At 35.2% G+C, this 14,031-nt stretch overlaps 1 protein-coding gene across 1 annotated transcript in view; it reads right to left on the bottom strand.

The window, feature by feature from the left end:
* Positions 1-351: 351 nt before the first annotated feature.
* LOC139939168 (BCAS3 microtubule associated cell migration factor-like) overlaps positions 352-14,031 on the bottom strand; it is a 68,093-nt gene continuing 54,413 nt past the window's right edge. The window contains exon 21 of the mRNA XM_071934939.1: positions 352-889. The gene's annotated coding sequence lies outside the window, so the exon portion shown is untranslated. The remainder of the gene's footprint in view (positions 890-14,031) is intronic.

The raw sequence follows: 14,031 nt of genomic DNA, 5'->3' as shown, positions 1-14,031 counted from the left end.
GGACTGACCACCAGCTGAAGAAGGACTTTGTCAAGTTTAGCCAGATGTCTCTCCACTACAAGACCAACCGTTCAAGTGATGAGGCTAACCAACACTTTTTGGACAGGTGCAAAAAGACAACAACAGACCGTTAGGTAAGTTTTTAAATGAATAGAAGGTGCATACGACTTGGGTAAAGGAGTTATTGTTTCAGAAGTAGCAGCTTTGAAATAATTGATTTAAAAAAATACATTAATTAACAAACAAACTGTTGGGAAGCCCTCATTAATAGGAGGTTGAGTTTGTCAGAAAAGGATATTTTTATTTATTTAGTAAACACATGAAGTTCAACAAAATTTGGAAGGATTGTTGGTTCGAATCCCACCCTGGTTATCTGCCTGTGTTTTGTTTAAGTTCCAACTATACAATCCTAACACACATCGGTGTAAGGGTAAAAACCTATATCAATAAAAAATTCGGAAATCCATTGAGTTGAAGAAGTGATTGGAGCTCGAGAGGCGTTTTCTTTGTAAATATTCAGACTTGACTAGTCATCAGAACAACTGATACTTGCTTTTTAAAAGAGGTTTATCAAAATGAATATTTGAAATGTTCAACCACAGGTTGAGTCGAAGAAGTGATTGGAGCTCGAGAGGCGTTTTCTTTGTAAGCATTCAGACTTCACTAGTCGTCGGAACAACTGATACTTGCTTTTTAAAAGAGGTTTATCAAAATGAATATTTGAAATGTTCAACCACAGGTTGAGTTGATGACCATGAAGATGACATCTCGAGGCTAGATGAACACTTTTTGGACTGACAACCAGCTGAAGAAGGACTGTGTCAAGTTTAGCCAGATGACTCCACTACAAGTTCAAGCATTCAAGTGAAGACGCTGAGGCTACACAACACTTTTCAGACAGGTGCAAAAAAGTAAACAACAGACAGCTTCGTAAGTTTAAACAACAAAAACTCATTCTAAAGCAGTCTTTTTAAAGAAAAAGTGCATCCCACAAAATTTGGCAAATGAGTTGAAGGTTTCAAATTTGATTTGAAAGAATGCATTCATTCGTATCCTTTGGTTTGTAATAAACAATTCAACTAAGAGGTGGACAACTTTTTTTATTCAAAAGGAGGTCAAGTTTGACAGAAAAAGATTTTCAAAAAATACATAAAGTTCAACATGACCTATAATGTTGAGTCATGTAATGTGTGCATGTTCAATGAGTTGAAGAACATTCTGGGCTCAACTTCATAAAGTCTGTAATCGTAAAAACAGACTATAAGCAAGGACTATTCTTGCTTAACAGATACTGGTAACCAGTCGAAATTCAATGAAGTAAGCATTGTTACAACTGGTGCCCCACTTCTTGTTTGTTTTGCAAAGAAATTTTCTTAGCAGGTTCTTCAGCTTAAAGGAACTGTTCACTAGTAAATACTCAAAATAATTGTTGGCATAAAAGCTTACTCGATAACAAGCAATGAAGAGCTGTTGATAGTATAAAACATTGTGAGCAACGGCTTCCTCTGAAGTAACGTAGTTTTCGAGAAAGAAGTAATTTTCCACAAATTTGATTTCGAGACCTCAGAATTAAATTTTGAGGTCCCGAAATCAAGCATCTGAAAGCACACTTTCTTGTGACAAGTTTGTTTGTTCTTCCATTATCATCTCGCAACTTCGAAGACCAATTGAGCTCAAATTTTCACAGGTTTGTTATTTTGTGTATATGTGTTAAGAACACCAAGTCAGAAGACTAGTATTTGACAATTACCAATAGTGTCCAGTGTCTTTAACAGCTTTATAAAGTTGGCCCATGCTAAGAGCTTGAGGAGAAATTTCTTCTTGTATTGAAATAGTTTATCAAAATTAACCTTAGAAAATCATTAATTTTCTACCACAGATTGAGGGTAGCCTTGGAGATGACATAACCCAACATTGAGGCTTAACAACCAACACTTTTCGGACTGAGTGCCACCAGCTGAAGAAGGACTGTGCCGGTTCAAGCTCCGACTCTGCTACAAGTTCAACCATTGAAGCGACAACGTAGGAATGTTGTGAGATAACCACCATGATTTGGACTGAACAGTTGAAGATCTGGGTCATAGTTCAAGGGACAAATGGACAAGACATTAACACTTTTCAGAACCAACTCTCCCCCTGAAAGGTGATTTTGAACACAGTTGTACCTGCAAGTTGACTATTACTTCTTATTTTCCACATCATGCAAAGCTTCAATGCTTTTTGGACTGTCACTGACTGATGAAGAACAACTGTGTCAAGTTTAGCCAGAAGATTTACCCACATGAACTGAAATAAGCTAGACCATGGTGGCGCCCTGTATGAAGACACTTGATGGGAGGACCAGCTTTGGGTGTGTCTGAATATGTGGCTGCGGCTATGGCTGCAGCTGTTGCTATGGGCCTCATACCATACTTAAAACATGTTCAGGTAAAGATCAAGCCGTATCCACAGCCATTCAGATACAGTCATATTGCTGTTTATTAGGCTTATCTTGATTCCATCAAAATCCCATACCATATTGTACCTCAGTACTTGCATCAGTTCATAAAATTGGCAAGCCTGATGGCCGAATGCCAAGCGTTGTTGGATCATAATGGGGAAATCAAGTTTATTAAAACCCAAGTACAATACGCTTTGGATTTTGATGGAGTCAAAAGTAGTTAGAAATGCAAGTCTAAAGATTAATGCAGTTAGAGAAACAAACAATCAAATCAGGTTGCAGCAAATGTCAAAAAGTAAGCAACGCAACTTATAAATGAGCCTCTCTTCACAAGTTTGACCAAAAACCTTTTGACTACAACTGAGTGAAAATGCCAAGAACAATTAAAACTGGGTTACAGATTTGAACAAATTTCTTTTAAAACAAAACTAAAGTCACCAAAGTTATTTGACATGTTAGACATCATGGCAAGCAAAGCTTGGGTTAAATCATTTTCCTTTGGTATACTGCTTTGTAAAAAAAATATTTGGTGAAGGTGTTTTTAATTTCTGTACTATCATCTATACTAGTGATGTTAACTTTACACGTTGTCTAATAAGTTTGAGAAAGTGTAGGCCTACACTTGAGGGCGACAGACAGAATGCATGTTTTAGCAAAATGTGTGCACAACACGATTACAAAACCATGGCAACAATCACAACACAAGGTCTGGGTTACACAAAAAAACTAAATCTATCTTAGTTGCTAAGCAAAGTGTCGTGTCACATTACAAACCACCATGGTAATATTGACAACTCATTTTAAGATGAATCTTGGTGGTTTGTGAAACAGAGCCCATTAACCCCTCACCCTAATACCGAGCTAACATTTAAACTTAAAGGAACACATTGCCTTGGATCGAACGAGTTGGTCAAAACAAAAGCGTTTGTAACCGTTTTTTATAAAATGCATATGGGTAGAAAGATGTTGTAAAAGTAGAATACAATGATCCACACAGACATGCCTCGAAATTGCGTGGTTTTCCTTTTACCTCGTCGACTAACAAAATTTTGACTCCCATAAATGGCCGACCATGTTAGTTCGCACAGTAGAAGGAAAACCACGCAATTTCGAGGCAAACTTGTGTGGATCATTTTATTCTACTTTTAAAACATCTTTCCAACCATATGCATTTTATAAAAAACGGTTACAAACGCTTTTGTTTTGACCAACTCGTCCGATCCAAGGCAACGTGTTCCTTTAACCCCAGCACTAACATCACTGAAAATCTCATTCACAATATTACACTACTAGTACCCCCCCCCAGCACCAAGCACTGTTCTATCTGCAAAATCAAATTGCATCCTTGACACAAAAAAACGCAAGTCTCTTATTTCATACATAACGGCCCACACTAGAAATGTATTATTTCAGTAAACATGCATTTTGTCTACTTGCGCTCAAACAACTTTAGTTGTTTATACAGAGGATAATTTAATTCTTGTAATTTTTTTGTAGTTGGATTTGAAAATTTGCATGGTGAAAATGGTATGGAAAGGTTTGATGTAACCCCATGTAATGGCTATCTCTAAATGAGTTGGGGTGGTTCTGAAAAGAACCGTTGTCAGCACAACCCCAGCTCATTTAGAGATAGTCATTACATGGTGTTACGAAACCTTTCCATATCTTTTGTAGTGTTTATTTATTGTAGTCCATCAGAATATTACTGTATCAAAGCTAACATCTGTTTTTTTATTATAAAGTTTTAGTTGTCTGAAATATTCGTTGACTCTTTATGTAAATTGATTCTTTAAATGCCTTTTATTTTTTAGACACAATTTTGTTGTTAAAGGGTCTGTATATTTTTGTGAACGACTCTGGTTATGGAAAAAGGTACAACTTTCAATCCCCAAAATTTGAACATGAGACTAAGCTTCTTCCTGCGTGGACATAATCTCTTCAGATTTGTAGCAATCTAGAAAGACTGCGGTTTTACTGCAATTTTATCTTTAAAAAAGGTGAAAGTTCTCATATTGTGTATTACTTTTCCTGCGTTGGCATCCTCTTCAGATTTTATTTAGCCAATCTCAAAAAATCGGGGTATTTTGCCAGTGGAATATTCACATTGTTAAGTCTTTGTTCTGCAAAAACGTGTTGCTGGAAGTACCTTAATAATAATAATCGTATTTCAAGTTCATTTGTGAGAATAATAAATGACAAGAAAGTCAAGCGATTAATAAAATGGTTGGGACAATACCTACATGTTCAGTTGGGCATTGACCAACCCAAGTATTTGTTTACTGTTATACGTAAGTTTGTCTTGTATATATAATTAAAAAAATCACCCCTATAATAATGTCAGGAGGGGGTAGTTTAAGTACCTGTAATTTTATGGTTACTGTTCAAACTTACAAGTTTCAAGCTGCATCAAAATTTATCTCTCTATCAGAACAAATAATATTGCCCATCTATTGAAAAAATCAAGCGGAAAGTCAAGCATTTCTATACACTTTTGGTCAATTATTGAACCAATCAGAAGGGTGTAGGTCTAGAATTCTAATAAAATTGGGGCAACAAATTTACAAATCACAAGGGGCAAGTCCAGTAGTTTAATAAATTCTGGGTTTAAAATTGAAAAATCACAAAGGGTTAGTCCAGCATTTTAATCAAATTTCGGCCTAAGTAGAAAAAATGACAAGGGGTTAGTCTAGCAATTTGAATCAAATTTGGGTTTTAAATTGAAAAATGACAAGGGGTTATTCCAGCAATTTGATCCCATTTGGGTTTAAAGTGAAAAAATGACAAGGGGTTAGTCCAGCAATTAAATCAAATTTGGGTTTAAAATTAAAAAAATTACAAGGGGTTAGTCCATCAATTTAATCAAATTTGGGCCTAAAATTGAAAAAATTACAAGGGGTTAGTCCAGCAATTTAATCAAATTTGGGTTTAAAATTAAAAACAAATTACAAGGTGTTAGTCCAGCAATTTAATCAAATTTGGGTTTAAAATTGAAAAAATGACAAGTGGATAGTCCAGCAATTTAATCAAATTTGGGCCTAAAATTGAAAAATGACAAGGGGTTGTCAGTCAAGCAATTAATCAAATTTGGGCCTAAAATTGAAAAAATCACAAGGTGTTAGTCAAGCCATTTAATCAAATTTGGGTTTAAAATTGAAAAAATGACAAGGGGTAAGTCCAGCATTTTAATCAAATTTGGGTTTAAAATTGAAAAAATTACAAGGGGTTAGTCCAGCAATTTAATCAAGCTTTGGTTTAAAATTGAAAAGATGACAAAGGGTTAGTCAAGCAATTTAATCAAATTTGGGTTTAAAATTGAAAAAATTACTAGGGGTTAGTCCAGCAATTTAATCAAATTTGGGCCTAAAATTGAAAAAATGACAAGGGGTAAGTCCAGCAATTTGATCCCATTTGGGTTTAAAGTGCAAAAATGACAAGGGGTTAGTCCAGCAATTTAATCAAATTTGGGTTTAAAATTAAAAAAATTACAAGGGGTTAGTCCATCAATTTAATCAAATTTGGGCCTAAAATTGAAAAAATCACAAGGGGTAAGTCCAGCAATTTAATCAAATTTGGGCCTAAAATTGGAAAATCACAAAGGGTTAGTCAAGCAATTTAATCAAATTTGGGTTTAAAATTGAAAAAATGACAAGTGGATAGTCCAGCAATTTAATCAAATTTGGGCCTAAAATTGAAAAATGACAAGGGGTTGTCAGTCAAGCAATTAATCAAATTTGGGCCTAAAATTGAAAAAATCACAAGGTGTTAGTCAAGCCATTTAATCAAATTTGGGTTTAAAATTGAAAAAATGACAAGGGGTAAGTCCAGCATTTTAATCAAATTTGGGTTTAAAATTGAAAAAATTACAAGGGGTTAGTCCAGCAATTTAATCAAGCTTTGGTTTAAAATTGAAAAGATGACAAAGGGTTAGTCAAGCAATTTAATCAAATTTGGGTTTAAAATTGAAAAAATTACTAGGGGTTAGTCCAGCAATTTAATCAAATTTGGGCCTAAAATTGAAAAAATGACAAGGGGTAAGTCCAGCAATTTGATCCCATTTGGGTTTAAAGTGCAAAAATGACAAGGGGTTAGTCCAGCAATTTAATCAAATTTGGGTTTAAAATTAAAAAAATTACAAGGGGTTAGTCCATCAATTTAATCAAATTTGGGCCTAAAATTGAAAAAATCACAAGGGGTAAGTCCAGCAATTTAATCAAATTTGGGCCTAAAATTGGAAAATCACAAAGGGTTAGTCAAGCAATTTAATCAAATTTGGGTTTAAAATTGAAAAAATGACAAGTGGATAGTCCAGCAATTTAATCAAATTTGGGCCTAAAATTGAAAAATGACAAGGGGTTGTCAGTCAAGCAATTAATCAAATTTGGGCCTAAAATTGAAAAAATCACAAGGTGTTAGTCAAGCAATTTAATCAAATTTGGGTTTAAAACTGAAAAAATGACAAGGGGTAAGTCCAGCATTTTAATCAAATTTGGGTTTAAAATTGAAAGAATGACAAGGGGTTAGTCCAGCAATTTAATCAAATTTTGGTTTAAAATTGAAAAGATGACAAAGGGTTAGTCAAGCAATTTAATCAAATTTGGGTTTAAAATTGAAAAAATGACAAGGGGTTAGTCCAGCAATTTAATCAAATTTGGGCCTAAAATTGAAAAAATGACAAGGGGTAAGTCCAGCATTTTAATCAAATTTGGGTTTAAAATTGAAAAAATGACAAGGGGTTAGTCCAGCAATTTAATCAAATTTTGGTTTAAAATTGAAAAGATGACAAAGGGTTAGTCAAGCAATTTAATCAAATTTGGGTTTAAAATTGAAAAAATGACAAGGGGTTAGTCCAGCAATTTAATCAAATTTTGGCCTAAAATTGAAAAAATCACAAGGGGTTAGTCCAGCAATTAATCAAATTTGGGCCTAAAATTGAAAAAATCACAAGGTGTTAGTCAAGCCATTTAATCAAATTTGGGTTTAAAATTGAAAAAATGACAAGGGGTAAGTCCAGCATTTTAATCAAATTTGGGTTTAAAATAGAAAAAATTACAAGGGGTTAGTCCAGCAATTTAATCAAGCTTTGGTTTAAAATTGAAAAGATGACAAAGGGTTAGTCAAGCAATTTAATCAAATTTGGGTTTAAAATTGAAAAAATTACTAGGGGTTAGTCCAGCAATTTAATCAAATTTGGGCCTAAAATTGAAAAAATGACAAGGGGTAAGTCCAGCAATTTGATCCCATTTGGGTTTAAAGTGCAAAAATGACAAGGGGTTAGTCAAGCAATTTAATCAAATTTGGGTTTAAAATTGAAAAAATGACAAGTGGATAGTCCAGCAATTTAATCAAATTTGGGCCTAAAATTGAAAAATGACAAGGGGTTGTCAGTCAAGCAATTAATCAAATTTGGGCCTAAAATTGAAAAAATGACAAGGGGTAAGTCCAGCAATTTAATCAAATTTGGGCCTAAAATTGAAAAATGACAAGGGGTTGTCAGTCAAGCAATTAATCAAATTTGGGCCTAAAATTGAAAAAATGACAAGGGGTAAGTCCAGCAATTTGATCCCATTTGGGTTTAAAGTGCAAAAATGACAAGGGGTTAGTCAAGCAATTTAATCAAATTTGGGTTTAAAATTAAAAAAATTACAAGGGGTTAGTCCATCAATTTAATCAAATTTGGGCCTAAAATTGAAAAAATCACAAGGGGTAAGTCCAGCAATTTAATCAAATTTGGGCCTAAAATTGGAAAATCACAAAGGGTTAGTCAAGCAATTTAATCAAATTTGGGTTTAAAATTGAAAAAATGACAAGTGGATAGTCCAGCAATTTAATCAAATTTGGGCCTAAAATTGAAAAATGACAAGGGGTTGTCAGTCAAGCAATTAATCAAATTTGGGCCTAAAATTGAAAAAATCACAAGGTGTTAGTCAAGCAATTTAATCAAATTTGGGTTTAAAATTGAAAAAATGACAAGGGGTAAGTCCAGCATTTTAATCAAATTTGGGTTTAAAATTGAAAAAATGACAAGGGGTTAGTCCAGCAATTTAATCAAATTTTGGTTTAAAATTGAAAAGATGACAAAGGGTTAGTCAAGCAATTTAATCAAATTTGGGTTTAAAATTGAAAAAATGACAAGGGGTTAGTCCAGCAATTTAATCAAATTTGGGCCTAAAATTGAAAAAATGACAAGGGGTAAGTCCAGCATTTTAATCAAATTTGGGTTTAAAATTGAAAAAATGACAAGGGGTTAGTCCAGCAATTTAATCAAATTTTGGTTTAAAATTGAAAAGATGACAAAGGGTTAGTCAAGCAATTTAATCAAATTTGGGTTTAAAATTGAAAAAATGACAAGGGGTTAGTCCAGCAATTTAATCAAATTTTGGCCTAAAATTGAAAAAATCACAAGGGGTTAGTCCAGCAATTTAATCAAATTTCGGCATAAAATTGAAAAAATCACAAGGGGTTAGTCCAGCAATTTAATCAAGTTTCGGCATAAAATTGAAAAAATCACAAGGGGTTAGTCCAGCAATTTAATCAAATTTCGGCATAAAATTGAAAAAATCACAAGGGGTAAGTCCAGCAATTTTGTCAAATTTGGGTTAAGGTTAGGGTAAGGATTCGGGTTAGGATTAACCCCAATTCTTAGTCTAGTACCCCTAATCCCAGACCAAACCCTCACACTTTTTGAAACAATCTTAAAGATTGCACACAAATAAACACACAGTAAAGACACAAATCTTGGCTTCAATTTGGAGCATTACTAGCTGTTTCACCTTTTAATTACCAACTTGCAAAATGTCAAACTCATCTCTCCTCTCTTTCGAAACAGCTCTTAATTATAATTCAAAGGCTTCATCTATAATACAATCTCATAATAGAAGATCAAAACAGGCTTAAATTGTAAATCTGTGGTGTGATTAATTATTATTTTTTTCATTTTTTCGTTATTAAATTTGAATATTTTATACAGCTATTTACACCATAATGAATTTTCGACGTATACACCTTTAACATACATTTTGTACATGTTTGTTTAACCACGTGATAGTCCTGAGCAAATATGACAAATAATTATGTTTATTTTGTTTTTACATCAAGTAATTAATTTAAATACACATTTTTATTTTTAAATGTTGTAATCTTGTAGATGAAAAGCTTTTCAACTTGCTTGATAAATTTCATAGAATGAAACTCCAAATTCTTCCCTTGTCTTTGTAGCTTGGTCATTTCCTGCTATTGTTTTCCCCAAAACAGGGCGAGTTTCATAAATCCTGTTAGAATAAAAAAAATGCGCTAAGCACAGAACAATCTTGCTTAGCAGAAACAGGGTACCAGCCAAAATTCCATAAAGTTTACATTGTTGAAAATGGTGCCCTACTCAATTTTCGCCCAACAGCTTACGCTATAGGGCCCAGATCATTAAAATACATCAAACGATACTTGTTATAGGACTATCAGATATAGAAAAGACAACATTTTGTATCAACCACACTTTCGTTTTCCCTTTTTAGCAACTTGCAACTTGCTGACATTTTCAGAGGAAGTAGTTCAGCATCATAGAAAAGAAATTAAATATCAAATGACCCTAACATAAACCTATAAATTATTATTGTTACTGAGAAATGTGTTAAACAAGACAAAAATGGAAAAAAATGAAAGGATTAGTCAAAATTGCAGTATTCTCCCTCAAAAGTGGTCCACTGGCCAAAAAGCCAGTTAAATCATCTGAGGACCCCAAGTGGTCTAACTGGCTAGTTCAGTGTTAAAAAGCATCCCTGTTTCATTTTAAATGAGTACCAATGACAAAGATGATGGACTAGTGAAATGAAAAGCCAACTCGTCCTGCTGGCCAGTCGCTTAAAAAGCAAACCCTGTATGTATAATTAAGGGGATAAAAGGGTAGCGACGAGTTCTTCAACGTACGTTTAAAGCCGGCAGGGTCGGCAGCCGTGTGATAAAGGCCCTCGCCGAAGGCGAGGGCCTTTATCACACGGCAATGACCCTGCAAGGTTTTAAACGGACGTCGAAGAACGAGTCACTACTCTTTTATTCCCATTCATAAATGCCCTTTTGTTAAAAAACGTAAACAAATACAGTTGTAGACACTTTAACAAAAAAAATTCCCCAAACTTTGTGAAGAATCTGTTCGAAGCGCGCGGGTTGTGTGTACACGCGCGCGCTTAGATTACGCGCTGATAGCTTGTGATAGCTATGATTTGTGCGCGCCCGACACGCGAAAGCCAGCTCAGGTCTATAAACAGAGCCCCAGTGTGCATTAACAAAAGGTTTATGCACACCCATGTGACGCGCTCTCCACCAATAGGAGTAGAGAAACTGTCTGGGGTATTTATGAATATCTATTTTTAAAAAACCACATGGTGTATGACCTCTTCCTCTAAAAGCATCCAGAAACAGCGGGAATTGACATAATATGACTTTTTAGGACAATCCCAACAACAAAAGCCAATAATAACCACTCCAATACATGAGATGAGTCACCTTTCCTTTCCTCAAGCAAAGTGACATTGTTCCAACTGGAAGTGGAGCTTGCCAAAGGGGGTACAAAATCATCTTGAATGTTATGAGTAACTGTATCCTTATAGGTGAGTCATTTTTTGTATTAGATTTCACAGATGCCCTGCAAAAATTCTTTTGGAATTCCAATTTTTTATCTGATGCAATTAGGTTCATTTACAGTGGGCAATAATTAGGGTGTCTCAGGATGATGTCACCCCTAAGATGTAAAACTGTAGATAGAAGACAAATCTTCTTTTGTTACCAGGTGAAGTGTTATAAAAAATGCAGGACAAGTTTGATCACTGGTAAAAGCAGTTCACTTAAAATGCTGATGCGTTAAAGGCAGTGTTGCGCTCTTAGAGAAATATTGATAAATGCATCCAGACAAAGAATTTTATAGTGACTCTTATACATTTATATGTACAGTAGAAAAGTGTGAAATAGTGTTATCTCATTGCAACATCTTAATTGTTTAACAATAGGCTGTGCAAGTCTCAAATGTTGCTCATCTTTTTGGTTCTGCCTCCCACTTTAACTCAGCAAAGTAAAATAATTTGACTTGGCTTTTACATTTGTTCTTCAAAGACTAAGTTCTCCTCAGAATAAAAAGTTTCAGTCGTAAAGCAATGCTTTTAAATGATTACACGAATGATTTCGGATAAAATTACAACAAACTTATCCCAGCTGAACTGTTTGCGTGTGCAGTAGATACACACAAATATATGTGAGGGTACTCTTTTAATGTAAAAGAGTATAAAACCACTTGCTTTGTCCGCCATACCACTCACGCAAAGAGCCATAATGGCGGACAACTCTTTTAAGAGTGAAACACAGGTACTCACAGGATTTAGAGTGAAGTTCATTCCACTTTTCCTCAAAAAGAGTGACACAGATTGACTTTCACTCTCAAAAGAGCGAAGCTGACTCCACTCGGACAAGAGAGTGAACTTTTCACTCTTTTACATTTAGAGAGTATGAACGATGATTTGCCAACAGAATACAAACCGGTGGTGGGTGAAACCAAAATAAGAATCCACATCTCTGAACCAATATTACATCTCGTAAGAGTCAGACATTTCTTCAATGTCTGAAGGAAACACAGTCCTACACTTCACCGGACCAAAGCGTTAGAATAAAACCCAATACTTGCACAGATTCTAAGAAAAACACATTGATATACTTTACTCATTCATAAAATGAAAAGTTTGTGACCAATCTTAAAGGTAGCTTTAAAATACACCAAGAGCTGCTTAAAGGCAGCGTACACCTTTAATTACTCCAACACTAATGACCATAAAAACTTGGTAAGAAGCAGTGCAGCTACTGATAGTATAACATTTTGAGAAATGATTCTCTTCTAAGGAAAGTGGTTTTAAAGAGAGGGATTCAAACATTTCAAATCTAAGATACCCTTTTGCATAGGGCTGCTTTGGCAGAGCCCTGAAGTGGTTTCTGAAGATTAGTGTTTGCTGTTTGAGGAAAAATTAGCCATATTGACTCAACTTTTAGAATGTGATCTTGTGATATTTATCTTTTACAGGAAGCGTCTGGAAAATAACTTGCGTTTTTAGGAATTTGCTTTTTGTATATATGGACGCTTCATTAAATGCCAAGGTAAAATAAACCTTTTCACACATAGAACTAAAAAAAAAAAAAAATGAAAAACTGATACCAGTACCAGTTGACCAATCACGATTCATAACCCGCAGCCATTGGCCAATCCCATCTCTTATCACACATCACATGACCTAAATCTAAGACAATGTATGAACATATTTCAATGTACATTGTACATGTGTATACATGGGAGTATATTTGTTTAGTGCATAATGTGCTCTTCATTAAACATAACGTGCCATGTACTTAACACCTTGTGTACACAGATGCATCAATGTGTTGTAACATTATCTCAAATAAAGAGATCTTAAAGGTGTATGTTATTATTACATCGTTCAGGTAAGACACATGCACTTCACTAAGGGACCCCACAAACGACTAGCACTGTAGGTCTAACGATACCTGTGTAGAAAAGATTATGGCCCTTTTCGAAGTAACTGGATTTGGCTTTGGATTCGGCTCAGGCTAGTTTGGCCCGCGGTTGTCCCTTGACAGTGGCGCGTGCTTTGCATATACAGACCCAGGGTTTCAGACGAGAGGAGGGAGCCTGAAGCCGAATCCAAAGTCCAAGCTGTAGTTTCGAAAAAACCATAGAATGAAGGTCAGCTTAAAGGCAGTGGACACTATTGGTAATTGTCAAAGACTAGCCTTCACAGTTGGTGTATTTCAACATATGCATAAAATAACAAACCTGTGAAAATTTGAGCTCAATCGGTCATCGAACTTGGGATATAATAATGAAAGAAAAAAACACCCTTGTCACACGAAGTTGTGTGTGTTTAGATGGTTGATTTTGAGACCTCAAGTTCTAAACTTGAGGTCTCGAAATCAAATTCATTGAAAATAACTTCTTTCTCAAAACTATGGCACTTCAGAGGGAGCCGTTTCTCACAGTGTTTTATACTATCAGCCTCTCCACATTACTCGTCACCAAGAAAGGTTTTATGTTAATCATTATTTTGAGTAATTACCAATAGTGTCCACTGCCTTTAAGATGTGGGAGGAAAACCTCAAATTTGAAAACCCACTCAAACATGTAGGGAAGTACTGAAACCACAATCTACATGCAAGGCTCTAGCAGGGATTCGAACCGGGGTCAACGGAATGAAAGGCAGCAAGAAACCACTGAGCCAAAACCTGAATTCTTAGACAACTTTCAAATAAAAGCCTGGTTCATACTTCCTGCGAATGCGAATGCGAAGCGAATGTTGACGTCACAAATTCGCAATGAACAATTCGCAGCAGTTGAGTTCTGTTCGACTTACTTGCGAATATCGCTGCGAAAGGAGGGTTGTGACGTCAAACTCACGACAAATTCGCTTCGCATTCGCATTCGCAGGAAGTATGAACCGGGCTTAATCAGTTTTTAGAAATTGTTTTTGAACATCATGGCCTACTGGTTAAGGACAGTAGGGCCTAACTTCATGCGCTGATGTGCTTACGGTAAGCAGAGCCATGAA

This window comes from Asterias amurensis, chromosome 6 (genome assembly GCF_032118995.1).
Source record: "Asterias amurensis chromosome 6, ASM3211899v1".
Classification (NCBI taxonomy): Eukaryota; Metazoa; Echinodermata; class Asteroidea; order Forcipulatida; family Asteriidae; genus Asterias; species Asterias amurensis.
The sequence above is the reverse complement of the archived record's forward strand: the minus strand, read 5'-3'. Positions and strand labels throughout refer to the sequence as shown.